A 14,158-nucleotide genomic window follows, 5' to 3' on the forward strand; every position below is an offset into this window, starting at 1 on the left:
TAAGCCAATTTTGGATCCAATGTGCCAATTTGCCCTGGATCCCATGGGCTCTTACCTTCTTGACCAGTCTCCCATGCGGGACTTTGTCAAAAGCCTTACTGAAGTCCATGTAGACTACATCAACTGCACTACCCTCATTCACGCACCTAGTCACCCCCTCGAAAAATTCAATCAAATTGGTTAGACATGATCTCCCCCTGACAAAGCCATGCTGACTATCCTTGATTAATCCTTGCCTCTCCAAGTGGAGACTAATTCTGTCCCTCAGAATTTTTTCCAGTAATTTCCCTACCACTGATGTTAGGCTCACTGGCCTGTAATTCCCTGGTTTATCCCTACTACCCTTCTTGAATAATGGTACTACGTTAGCTGTCCTCCAGTCCTCTGGCACCTCCCCTGTGGCCAGAGAGGTTCTAAAAATTTGTGTCAGCGCCCCTGCAATCTCCTCCCTTGCCTCACACAGCGGCCTGGGGATTTATCCACCTTTAAGCCCGCTAAAACCACTAGCACCTCCTCCCTCTCGATACTAATTTGTTCAAGTATATCACAACCCCCCTGCCTGATTTCTATGCTTACATCGTCCTTTTCCATTGTGAACACAGATGCAAAATATTCATTTAAAACCTCACCTACATCTTCCGGCTCTACACAAAGATTGCCACTTTGGTCCCTAATGGGCCCTACTCTTTCCCTGGTTATCCTCTTGCCCTTTATTTTTATATATATATATATATAGTGGTTGGTTTGTCTGTCTGTTTGTCTGTCTGTCCGCTATACACTCAAGTTATAGAGCGTACCTACACGTATGTTATATCAAAAGAAAGGTTATGATCAGGGGAGTCTAATAGGCGTATTTACTTTTTGGTCAGACAAAAATTGTTCGGACACAAGACAAAAAAGTTCAAAAATCTGCTCATTAGCGGTTGACCAATCCTACCGCTCATTAGCGTTGAGTGTATTTAATGTTGTATTTTAATATATCGTACTGTTAGTTTTTTAGTATTCTACTGTTTAGTATTTAGCATTCTAGTTTTAGTATTAGTAGTTTAGTTGTTTTTAAAAAAATATTCTACTGTTTAACCGACCTGTATAGCTTATGAGGGTAGCCGCTGTTTTACGAGCTCGTCCACAACTTTCCACTTTATTTATTATTTTATTATTATTAAACAATTTTGTAAGTACTGTTTCTTCACTTATCCGCTACGACCATCAATCACTTCTGGACATAAGATCGTCCGGAGATATAGGACCTACCCCCGATTTTTCGAACTGGGATTCTGCTGCTACTACCATCTACCCTCCCACCTGCTTACCTGACTTCATTCCTGTGATCAGGAAGTGACGACGGCGCAAGTGGGGCAGATGAGCAGGTGCATTAGTGAAGCTGAGGCGACGTGAACCCCACCCCCCCCCTTCCGAGTATTCTCCTGGCGAATGTGCAGTCACTGGACAATAAGCTGGACGAACTCAGAGGGAGGCTCACCTTCCAGCGAGACATTAAGACCTGCAATGTCTTGATTTTTACTGAGACTTGGCTTGATCCATCGACACCAGCTTCGGCCATTCAACCAGAGGGATTCAACATTCACCGGCTAGACCGAACAAAGGACTCGGGGAGGGGGGGGGGGGGAAATAGAGGGGGTGGAGTATGATTTATGATCAACAATTCTTGGTGTTCCGACGTGGAACTACTTACATCATCTTGTTCACCCGATCTTGAACACCTGATGATCAAATGCCGACCCTTCTACCTCCCGAGAGAGTTCTCATCCGTGATCATTACAGCGGTGTATATTCCACCACAGGCCGATGCAAATAGGGCACTAAACGAGCTGTATGGGATCATTAGCAGGCTTGAAAATTCCCATCCAGAGGCTGCATTCATCGTGGCTGGTGATTTCAACAAAGCCAATCTGAAGAAAGTACTGCCTAAATACCATCAGCATATCACCTGCCCAACGCGAGCCAAGAACACACTAGATCACGTTTACACTCCATTCCGGGATGGATACAAGGCCCTCCCCCGACCTCCCTTCGGCAAATCAGATCACGACTCCATCCTGCTGCTACCCACCTATAGGCAGAAACTGAAACAGGAAAAGCCTGTGATGAGATCTCTACAACGCTGGTTGGATCAATCAGACGCTATGTTACAAGACTGTTTTGATTCCACTGACTGGGATATGTTTCGGAATGCCTCGGACAATGACATCAACACATACAGATTCAGTCATTAGTTTCATAAACAAGTGCATAGACGACGTTGTTCCGAGGATTGTTGTACGAACATTTCCCAACCAGAAACCATGGGTAAATGGCAATATCCGTGCTATGCTAAAAGCACGGTCCATCGCATTCAACTCTGGGGACATGGATGAGTACAAGAAATCAAGGTACAACCTCAGAAAAACCATCAAAAATGCAAAAAGACAATACACGGACAAAGTGGAGTCACACTATCATAGCTCAGATTCGCGAAGGATGTGGAGCGGACTACAATCTATTACAGACTACAAAGGGAAACCCAACTGTGTCATGCCCAGCAATGCCTCTCTCCCGGATGAGCTTAACACTTTTTGCACCCGGTTTGAGGCCAACAACAACTGGCCTGTTAGAAGGGTGCCCGTGGCTCAGCACGACCGGGTCTTCTCAATCTCCGTGGCTGACGTGAGCAAGACCTTTAAGAGAGTGAATACCCACAAAGCACCCGGTCCAGATGGAATCCCTGGGCGTGTCCTTAGAGCATGCGCTGACCAGCTGGCAGCCGTGTTTACGGATATATTCAACCGTTCACTGTACCAGTCTGTAGTCCCCACCCGCTTCAAGATGACATCGGTTATTCCAGTCCCCAAAAAAACAAAAGTAACCTGTTTAAACGACTACCGCCCCATAACACTCACTTCTGTCATCATGAAGTGCTTTGAGAGGCTGGTCAAAACCCACATCACCTCGTTACTACCTGACACACTGGACCCACTCCAATTTGTGTACTGCCCAAACAGATCTAGGGATGATGCCATCGCCACTGTACTGCACACTGCCTTATCACAGCTGGATAAGAGGAACACCTATGTGAGAATGTTGTTCATTGATTATAGTTCAGCATTCAATACCATTATCCCCTCCAAGCTTGTCAAGTCCTAGCTCACTGAGCTTGTTAACACCTCCCTATGCAACTGGATCCTGAACTTCCTAACGGGAAGACCCCAGGTGATGAAAATAGGCAGAAACACCTCCTCCACACTGATCCTGAACACAGGAGCTCCCCAGGGTTGTGTGCTCAGCCCCCTTCTGTACTCCCTGTTTACTCACGACTGCGTGGCCACGCACAACTTCAACTCCATCATCAAGTTTGCTGATGACACTACCGTTGTAGGCCTGATCACAGATGGCGACGAGACAGGCTACAGGGAGGAGGTAAGAGCCCTAGGAGAATGGTGCAAGTACAACAACCTCTCCCTCAACATCAGCAAAACAAAGGAGATGATCGTGGATTACAGGAAGCGGCAGGGGGAGGGACACACCCCAATCTACATCGAAGGGGCTGAGGTGGAGAGGGTCAGCAGCTTCAAATTCCTGGGAGTATTCATTACGGAGGACTTAACGTGGGCTCATCACATCGACGTTGTAACCAAGAAGGCATGCCAACGCCTGTTCTTCCTCAGACTGAAGAAATTTGGAATGGCCCCCCAGATTCTCACCAACTTCTACCGGTGCACCATCGAGAGTATCCTGTCCGGCTGCATCACTACCTGGTATGGCAACTGCACCGCCACAGACCGCAAGGCTCTACAGATGGTAGTGAAAGCTGCACAACACACTATAGGAATTAAACTACCTGCTGTGCAGGATATCTACCCCGAGAGGTGCCGGGTGAAGGCCCTGAGGATCATTAAAGATGCGAGTCACCCCAGCCACAACCTCTTCGCCCTGCTCCCGTCCGGTAAGAGATACCGAAGCATACGGTCTCGTACCAACAGGTTTCGAAACAGCTTCTACCACCAGGCCATAAGACTCATGAACGATTAATTTATTATTATTTATTACTGTCTTTCTATTAGTATTTTATCATTGTATGCCATATTTATTCCAATGTTGGGAGGACTCGTAAAAATCAACATTTCATTGTGCAGTACATATGTCTGCTGCATATATATGACAAATAAAATTGAATTGAATTGAAGTGACATGATGGTGGACCAATCCTACAGTTCAGTGACCTGATGGTTGACCAATCGGTGCGTCACGGGCGGGACCTAATCCTGTAGCCTCCCGAAACTTTGCCGCCATTTTTTTCATCCCCACAGCGACAGCACCAGCCAAACAAACCCCCACATTGTGGCTCCGGGAGCGGGAGGTGAGTTGCAGTCACTCGGGCTGGGCCTCATAACCGCTTGGCCCGAGACACAGAGCGGGCGGGGGAGCGTCAGCGGCCGGCCGTAAACCGCGCCACCCACGGCGCGGCTCCTGGCCGCACCGGCAGCTCAGCTGGGGTCCGTCTCGGCCCCAGAGCCCGGCCAAGCCTGAAGCGCTAGGTTCCGCATGGCCACCGCGGCCGGGCTCAATTTTCAAAGCCCTTCCCCAGGTGCCAAAAGAGGGGGAGGGAGGGAGAGTGAGAGAGAGGGGACAGACAAGGGCAGGGAGAGAGATGGGGGGAGAGAGAGAGAGGGAGGGACAGAGAGAGCATCAAGGAGGGAAAGAGTGACACAGAGCGCGGGTGCGGCAGCACCCACCCGTAAACCGCACGGCCCAAAAAAGCCCTGGCAACGCCGCCCCCCCCCCCCAGCTAGTATATACTTATAAAACTTTGGGATTTTCCTTTATTTTGCCCGCCAGTGTTTTTTCATGCCCCCTCTTCGCTCTCCTAATTTCTTTTTTTAAGTTACCCCCCCTGCACTTTCTATACTCCCCTAGGGCTTCCACTGTTTTCAGTCCTTTGTATCTGCCAAAAGTCTCCCTTTTTTTCCTAATCCATTCTTGTATATCCCTTGACATCCAGGATTCCCTGGGCTTGTTGGTCCCACCTTTGACCTTTTACGGGAACATGTTGGCGTTGTACTCTCTCTGTTTCCTTTCTGAAAGACTCCCACTGCTCTGATGTGGATTTTCCTACAAGTATCTGATCCCAGTCCACTTTGGTCAGATCCTGCCTTATCATTAAAATCGGCCTTCCCCCAATTTAGAACCTTTATTTCCGGTCCATCTTTGTCCTTTTCCTTAAACCTCACTGAGTTATGGTCACTGTCACCAAAATGCTCTCCTACTAACACTTCTACCACTTGCCCGGCCACATTCCCTAGAATTAGGTCCAGTACCGCCCCCTCTCTTGTAGGACTTTCTACATGCTGGCTCAAAAAGCTCTCCTGGATGCACTTTAAGAATTCTGCACCCTCTAAGCCTTTCACACTCATTATCCCAGTTAATACTGGGGAAGTTGAAATCCCCTACTATTATTACCCTAATATTATTTATACACTTCTCTGAGATTTGCCTACATATCTGTTCCTCTATCTCCTCCTGACTGTTTGGGGGCCTATAGTACACTACCAGCAAAGTGCTTGCCCCCTTTTTGTTTTTAAGTTCTACCCTTATGTCCTCATTAGAGGAACCTGCTAAGATATCATCCCTCCTTACAGCAGTAATTGACTCCTTGATTAATATTGCGACACCCCCTCTTTTACACCCCCCTCTGTCTCGCCTGAAGATTCTATATCCTGGAATATTGAGCTGCCAGTCCTGCCCATCCCTCAACCATGTCTCTGTGATAGCAACAATATACTCCCATGTGTTCATCAACACCTTCAATTCATCTGCCTTACTCAAGACTCCTTGCATTAAAATAAATGCCATCCAGCCTTGCCACACTCCCTTGTGCCGTTACATATTTGCTCTGCCTTCCAGGCTGACTTGTTTTTCCCTCTATATTTGGCTGTGCATCACCCCCTACTAAAGCTCCACTCCGTATCCCATCCTCCTGCCAAGTTAGTTTAAACCCCCCCCCCCCCCCCCCCCCCAACAGTACTAGCAAACCTCCCCGCAAGGATGTTGGTCCGATTTCAAGTGCAAACCGTCCAACTTGTACAGGTCCCACCTTCCCCAGAAGCAGACTCCGTGATCCAGGAAACTAAAGCCCTCCCTCCTGCACCAACCCTTTAGCCACGCATTCATCTGCTCTATCCTCCTATTCCTATACTCACTAGCATGTGGCACCGGGAGTAATCCAAAGATTACAACCTTTGAGGTCCTGCTTTTTAATCTACCTAGCTCCCTAAATTCTTGTTGCAGGACCTCATCCCTCTTTTTACCCATGTTGTTGGTACCAATGTGAACCACGATCTCTGACTGTTTGCCCTCCCCCTTCAGAATGCCCTGCAGCCGTTCAGTGACATCCTTGACCCTGGCACCAGGGAGTCATGTCTGCGGCCACAGAAACGTCTATCTGTTCCCCTTATGATAGAAGCCCCTATCACTATTGTTCTCCCACTCTTTTTCCTCCCCTCCTGTGCAGCTGAGCCACTCGTAGTGCCACGGACTTGGCTCTTGCTGCATTCCCCTGAGAAAACATCTCCCCCAGCAGCATCCAAAATGGAAAATCCGTCGGAGAGGGAGATGGACCCAGGGGACTCCTGCACTACCTTCCTAGTTCTTTTACTCTGTCTGGCGGTCACCCATTTCCTGTCTGCCTGTGCACTCTTTACGTGCGCTGTGACCACCTCTTTAAACGTGCTATCCACGAAGATCTCAGCTTCGTGGCTGCTCCACAGTGACTCCAGCCGCAGCTCCATCTCCAAAACGCGGAATTAGAGTAGCTGCAGCTGGAGGCACTTCCTGCACGTGTTCGCCCTGGACACCGAAAGTGTCCCTGACTTCCCACATAGCACAGGAGGAGCACTCCACAGTGCCGAGCTGCCCTGCCATGTCCTACCCTTAATTTACTCCCTTCCTTTAAATTAAAGAATATTAAATACACTAGGGACCTTACTTACCTTTAAACACTACTTACTCTTAACTAGAGACCTTACTTTTATTTTAACGACTGGACTGTAGAAATACTCACCAGGTCCTACTTACCAATCAGGTCCTACTTACCAATCAGCTCCTTCCCTGGTTGTGACATTGCTGATCCAGAGCTACAACACCTGCTTGCTGGGGGAGGGAATTTATAAAAAAAAATCAAAAAAAAAATCATTGGGATGTGGGTGTTACTGTTGAGGCCAATATTTATTGCCCATCTGGATGGTGTGTCACCGTGGAGGGAATAATTAGTGCGACAAGTTTGCGCCGGCAGTTTCCTTTTATAAATGTCAACATAGGTATTTATAATGGCGGGAAAAATTTGACAGGAAGTGCATGCAGATAATCAAACTTTAATATACTACAAGCGAGAGCAGGAGGACAGCTGACCAACGTTCCCTATAAGCTGTGCAGTCCGGGACCGGATTTTCCCATCTTAAATTTCGCACAAACTGAATGGGCCGTACAGCCCCTTAAAGGGGCCGCGCACCCAAATAAAATTAGGGGAAATATTGCTGCTGACTGGCCTGAGCAGTGACTGACCAGTGAGGTAGGAACACTGCTGACTGACCTGAGAAATGACTGACCAGTGAGGTAGGAACACTGCTGACTGGCCTGAGGAGCGACTGGCCAGTGAGGTAGGAACACTGCTGACTGGCCTGAGGAGCGACTGCCCAGTGAGGTAGGAACACTGCTGACTGGCCTGAGGAGCGACTGCCCAGTGAGGTAGGAACACTGCTGACTGGCCTGAGGAGTGACTGGCCAGTGAGGTAGGAACACTGCTGACTGGCCTGAGGAGCGACTGCCCAGTGAGGTAGGAACACTGCTGACTGGCCTGAGGAGCGACTGGCCAGTGAGGTAGGAACACTGCTGACTGGCCTGAGGAGCGACTGGCCAGTGAGGTAAGAACACTGCTGACTGGCCTGAGGAGCGACTGGCCAGTGAGGTAGGAACACTGCTGACTGGCCTGAGGAGCGACTGGCCAGTGAGGTAGGAACACTGCTGACTGGCCTGAGGAGCGACTGGCCAGTGAGGTAAGAACACTGCTGACTGGCCTGAGGAGCGACTGGCCAGTGAGGTAGGAACACTGCTGACTGGCCTGAGGAGCGACTGGCCAGTGAGGTAGGAACACTGCTGACTGGCCTGAGGAGTGACTGGCCAGTGAGGTAGGAACACTGCTGACTGGCCTGAGGAGTGACTGGCCAGTGAGGTAGGAACACTGCTGACTGGCCTGAGGAGTGACTGGCCAGTGAGGTAGGAACACTGCTGACTGGCCTGAGGAGCGACTGGCCAGTGAGGTTGGAACACTGCTGACTGGCCTGAGGAGCGACTGGCCAGTGAGGTAGGAACACTGCTGACTGGCCTGAGGAGCGACTGGCCAGTGAGGTAGGAACACTGCTGACTGGCCTGAGGAGCGACTGGCCAGTGAGGTAAGAACACTGCTGACTGGCCTGAGGAGCGACTGGCCAGTGAGGTAGGAACACTGCTGACTGGCCTGAGGAGCGACTGGCCAGTGAGGTAGGAACACTGCTGACTGGCCTGAGGAGTGACTGGCCAGTGAGGTAGGAACACTGCTGACTGGCCTGAGGAGCGACTGGCCAGTGAGGTAGGAACACTGCTGACTGGCCTGAGGAGCGACTGGCCAGTGAGGTAGGAACACTGCTGACTGGCCTGAGGAGCGACTGGCCAGTGAGGTAAGAACACTGCTGACAATTAGCTGGGCAATCAAGGATGTGTGTGGTGAGTTGGGGGCAGGGAGCAGCAGCAGGGAGAATGACTGAGCAGTTGGCAGGACAGTCAGTGATGGCTGAGAACAGACCTGCAGCTGACTGGGGAGGCCGTGAGGACCGCGAATGAGTGGTGATAACAGGAGGCATGAGGATGGCGAGCGCAGTGCTTCAAACACATGAAGCAAATAAATCTCTTAGCCTGCAGTGATGCGACAATATGTTTAGCCAATAAAAGCAACAAATTTAAAGAGCTTCAGACCTGTGCAGTAATCACTTTGTGAAGATCCAACACGATATTGATCTGGGAGAAACCATTCACAAACTTGCCTCTCAGCCACCAATGTTAGAAATTTGTTACCAAGGGGAAAAAAGTCAGTTGAGAAAAATTTCAGTAACATTTGACCAATTTAGTGGGAAATTGAAGGCCAGCTCAGTAAAAGACACTAATGTAAAATAGCAGCTCGTGTGTCAGACTGAGACACCTTTAACATTGAAAATGCTTTTCACAGTATGGCCTACAGGAGCAGAAGGTACTTGATTTTTCAATAACGCGCATGCCCTTGGGACCAAATGTAATGTGTAATAGATATAGACTGCTCCAGTGGTACAGTGACTAAATGAAGCCTACAGTGGGTCTGGAAGGTTACTGGTTCAATTCCTTGGTCTGTGCTTGGGCTAATCTCATACCCAGAGTGAGTGAATCAGGATCTTTCCCTTCTCTTTTCTTCCCCTGTAATTCTGCGGGAAGCTCCCCTCGGTGGTCTCAATTCAGTTACTAACTGGTATAATCCCGTAGCACAGAACGGTTAAAATTCAGCACTAAAATGCCACTTTACAGAGGTGCGCAGATGTTCTGGGAGCTCTCCCGAGGTTAGGCAAGCACATTACTGGGGTAGTTTTACTCTGCATCTAACCTGTTCTATACCTGACCTGGGATTACCTGTTTCAGACACCAGCTACAAAATGTGTTAAATTCTTCCAACCCTGGACAAATATATATTTTATAAAGAGGCTGTATTGAATTACATAGTATTGACAGTACAGAAACAGGCCTTTCGGCCCAACCAATCTACACCAGTGTTTATGCTCCACATGAGCCTCCTCCCACCCTACTTCATCTAACCCTATTGTAGTTTAAAATCTAGATTTTGGAGGAACGTGTTTCCTTTTTTTTCTTCAAAATTCGTACCAGCCATAATAGTCTGATATCCTTTGCGGTTGTAAGCTGGATTTCTCTGGGATCAAGTGTACCAAGCGGACACATCTGGTAGTGGCAATTTGCAGCCAGCCCTTGGTAGATTAGTTAATCTGATATCTGAACGCAGTACTCTGAAGCACTATTGCGTGACCAACCTGCAGGGCTCACTAGTGGGACTGGGAGGGGTAGGCCTGTCGCTAGGATTCTTCCCACTCGGCTCCAGATAACCCTGCAGACCGGTGCCCTAGATGGTAGCTGGTAGTTACACTCCAGCAGCATCCTTGCACACACTTGGGCATCCCTAAGCCTTGGCTCTGGCAACGTGAGCCTAAGCACTTTGAACTTTGGTAAGTGGGGTCTGATTCTATGGGGAGAGCGTAAGCACTCCATATCAAGCAAGTCAATTCTAGATGAGTAGGATTTTCAGCAGCTTGGTTTGCACACTCTCCATGGTGATGGATTTCTACGAGTGTCAGACATCTGGCTTGCCAAAAGAATCCTCACGGTCCTTCAGTGAGCACTGATCGCATGCGAGTATGATCAAAACAAATGGTTCCGCTGTTTACCCGTGCGTGCACACGTCATGCTGTCTGTGAAACTCTACTACTCACTGTCCTCTGCGCAGAGCTCATTACTGTAGACTGTGTACACCTCACTTGGTCCCCACGCGATCTATTTTCATGTCTGTCTCTCTGTTCCAGAAAAAATTAACGACATTGGATATAGCAACCAATAGGATCAAGAAGATTGAAAATATCAGTCACCTGACAGAACTTCAGGAATTCTGGGTAGGTTTATTTGAACAGGCCTCTAATGAGTAATCCAATGCTTAAGGACATCCACCCAGATTAATCTTCTGTTTTAGAGGGACAGGTTCCTCGTTGAAATTGTTCTGCATACAATGGTCAAGAAGATTGGCCTAAAGCTCAAGTGTGCAGGATATAGGAGGCTATTTGTAGGACTCTGATTTTGGCATCCAACTGACACTGTTACATTAGGAAATGGCTGCAACACCCAGGTGCAAGTTATATGAAAACTTTAAGACAGGGTGAAGTGTGTTTTATGCAAAAGAAATTGCAGTAATTGGCTTCATTGGCAGTAGGATTGTGAGCATATCTTGCAAATCTCAATTAAATGTCATTCAAGGGGGGATACATTTTTTTAAATTATATTTTCAACACTTTGAATGGCCTGCACCGTGTAGGTGACGTGTAAGCAATTTTCAGAATACAGAGAGCAGCAACTTGCATTTAATTCTGTCTTTTAATGTAAAAAAAAAAATCCAGGTTGCTTGATTAAAGGAGATGGGGAAAATGGTCACTGAGCCAATAGAAGGAAGATTAGGAGGGGTGACTGAAAACTTGGTCAATTTATGGGCTGTCAAAGAGACGATGGGCCGAATGGCCTCCTGTACTGTATGATAAGGGTTTTTAGAGGAGAGAGAAGTGGAGAGGCCAAGGGTTTTGGGAAATTAATTTTATAGTGAGGCTGAGGTGGCTGAAGGCTGTGTCACTGAAGGTGGAATGAAAGGACAGTACAGAATTGTATTGGAGGGGATGGAAGACTGGAGGAGGTTGTAGAGATAGTGGGGCAAGGGCATGGAGGGATTTGATGAGGAATTTAAAAGTAGTACTTTGACTAAAATTGTTTCCCTAGTCTCTAGTGAGTACATGGGTAATGGGTGAGCGTGATTTGGCACAGGACAGGATATGGGTGGTTTTGATCTGGTGTTAGTGGAGGATAGACAGCCAGCAAAGAGAGCATTGGAGTATTTGAATCTAGGGGTGATGTAAGCATTTTGGTGGCGCAGGGCTGAGGCCGAGATGGGCAGTGCTGCACATGTGACCGTGGTCTTGCTGCTGGAGGTGGGCTCTGGGTCAAACAGGATGCCAAGCTTTCATGGTCTGGTTGAGCCTGGGCAAGTGGCCGGAAAGAAGGATGGAGTCATTGGTACCTGAGCTGAGTTTATAAGAAGAGCTGAATAACTTTGGTCCAATGGAGGAAGTTGATGTTCATCCAGACAGGCAGCCTTGTAACATAGGTTTTTGTGAGCCAAGAGAGGTGGTGGGGAAAGTAGAGCTGAATGTTGTCAGTATACATATGGAAACGGATACCATGCCTGTGGATATCCCATCACTGTGGGGCAGCATATCGATAAAGAGGAGGACGGGGCCCAGGAGAGATCCTCGGGGAACTCTGGAAGTGTCCATGTGAGGGTGGGAAGAGAAGCTATTGCTGGGGATGTTTGGCTACTTTCAGATGGCTAGGAGTGGAAGGGCAGCTCTGCAGAGGTAAGCAATGAAAGATGGATGGCATGTTTGAGAGTATCAAACACTGACGAGAAGTTAAGGCCAAGGAAGGGTCAAAGTGGACATTATTCATTGACCTGGTCAGCACCCATTGATGAGCAGGGTGGAAGCTTTGAACAGTGAATTTTTGAACGCATAGACTGGAGCTGGCAGGAAAGAGATTGGCTAGTAGTTGGAAGAGGACGGATGCATCATGGATGGTGGTTTTGAAAGGGATTGAGGCAGTGCTTGAGGAAGAGCCATTAGCAGTGTCAGCCAGCATGGGATTAGAGCAGATAGCTCCAGCTGAAGATTTAACACAGGCACCATGGGCCTCATGGCCTCCTTCGTGATTATTCATTTTAAGTTCAAGCAGAAGGAAGGATAATTTTATAATGAATTCTCAGACTGTTTATGAAAAAAAACTCTGCATTAGATGGTGCCTGAGATCATCTATCTGTCTGCCTTGGGTTTGAAAAGTTCCCCTCCCTTGAATTTTCAGATGAACGATAATTTAATCGAGCACTGGAGTGACCTCGATGAGCTGAAGAACGCCAAAGATCTACAGACGGTGTATCTTGAGGGTAACCCGCTGCAGAAGGACCCACATTATCGGCGGAAAGTAATCTTGTCCCTCCCCTCTGTGCGACAGATCGACGCGACCTTTATCCGATTCTGAAAGAGGCAGCTCCTTATCACTGACTCATTTGGAGAAAGCTCCATTTGTTTTATTTGACTGATGCTCTTAAAGTATTTGATAAAAAGCACTAAATTATAGTTAAATAACCCGATGCATGATTTTGTTATTGACTCCTGTCTGAACGTGTTCCTGTGTTTTGGTTGGTTCATCCTGTATGCTGCAACCTTGCACAGTTTCTCAGCTGATCCAGAACTTCATCCTTCGCTTGTGAGGAGCAAATGCGTCTATGTTTGACCTTTCTTTTGTAAGGAATGAACATTAAAAGCACTGAAATGCATGGACTTTACTAATTGTACAGTCTGCAAGTCCGTGAAAAATGGAGGTAGAAATCCAACCCTCCCTTTCACTAATGTGGCACAGGATGGCCTCCGTGAAGAGCTAGTTGGTTATTTTGATGCAACATGTGTTAGCCGTTTCAAATGTGGCTATAACCAGGTACTTTACAACAATAGACAGCAGTGCACACCAAAGCAGGCCACCAGTCACATGCTAGCAGAATACCTATGCTGCTGGGCTATGTTATCCATTAAAGGGACATAACTTGTTTTCAATTCTCGATGATTGACATCAGATCATTCTGCTGTTCCTGACTCAGTCACAGCAAGGCATGTTGATGCGCCATCAATAACTTCAGAAGACTAAGAGTTAAACTTATAACAAGTAGGCTTTTATTAACAAAAGAATACGAGCATGCCTCTGCTGGTAGACCGATCCTTAAAGCCAGGGGGACTGGAGGTTGATGCGCTATCAATTACTCATAAAAGACAGAGTTAGAAGAGTAACTAAAGGCTTTTATTAACAACAGAATGGAGGTCTGCCTCGAGTGGTCGACCGGTCCAGGATACCAAGGGCTGGGGAGCAGTCACCTTTATACTAGGACCTGTGGGAGGAGTCAGCCGAGGCATGTCCAGGCATGTACACAGTGGAATACAAACAGGACAAACAGGAATACAAACAGTGGTTTACCACATTCACCCCTTGTTTAAAATTGAGTCCGGCGGGGTGAAGTGTATTAAAAGTTAGTGTATTGGAGTCTCTCCGGAGGTCTTGTCTGCCGCTGTGATCGGCGTGGCGACGGCAGGGGTAGTGAAGCTTCCGGCGTCGAGTCCAGCGTAGGCTGTGGCACAGGCGTGTCGTCCTCGTAGATGTCGAGCGGGTCGCGGGGCCCAGGCCTGCCGTCTGCTGGGGCTGGATATCGGATCGTGGGGGGGGGTGGTAGTGGGTAGTG

General features: G+C 48.1%; 1 long non-coding RNA gene across 1 annotated transcript; it reads left to right on the top strand.

Moving 5' to 3' along the window:
* Positions 1-8,347: 8,347 nt before the first annotated feature.
* Positions 8,348-13,216, top strand: LOC147116090 (uncharacterized). Its single transcript, XR_015078743.1, has 2 exons — positions 8,348-10,730; positions 12,733-13,216. It is a non-coding gene; the product is annotated as an uncharacterized LOC147116090 (long non-coding RNA).
* The last annotated feature ends 942 nt before the right edge of the window (positions 13,217-14,158 follow it).

The sequence above is a fragment of the Somniosus microcephalus genome, chromosome 6, assembly GCF_052327205.1.
Source record: "Somniosus microcephalus isolate GS21.2 chromosome 6, FLI_Smic_1.0, whole genome shotgun sequence".
Classification (NCBI taxonomy): Eukaryota; Metazoa; Chordata; class Chondrichthyes; order Squaliformes; family Somniosidae; genus Somniosus; species Somniosus microcephalus.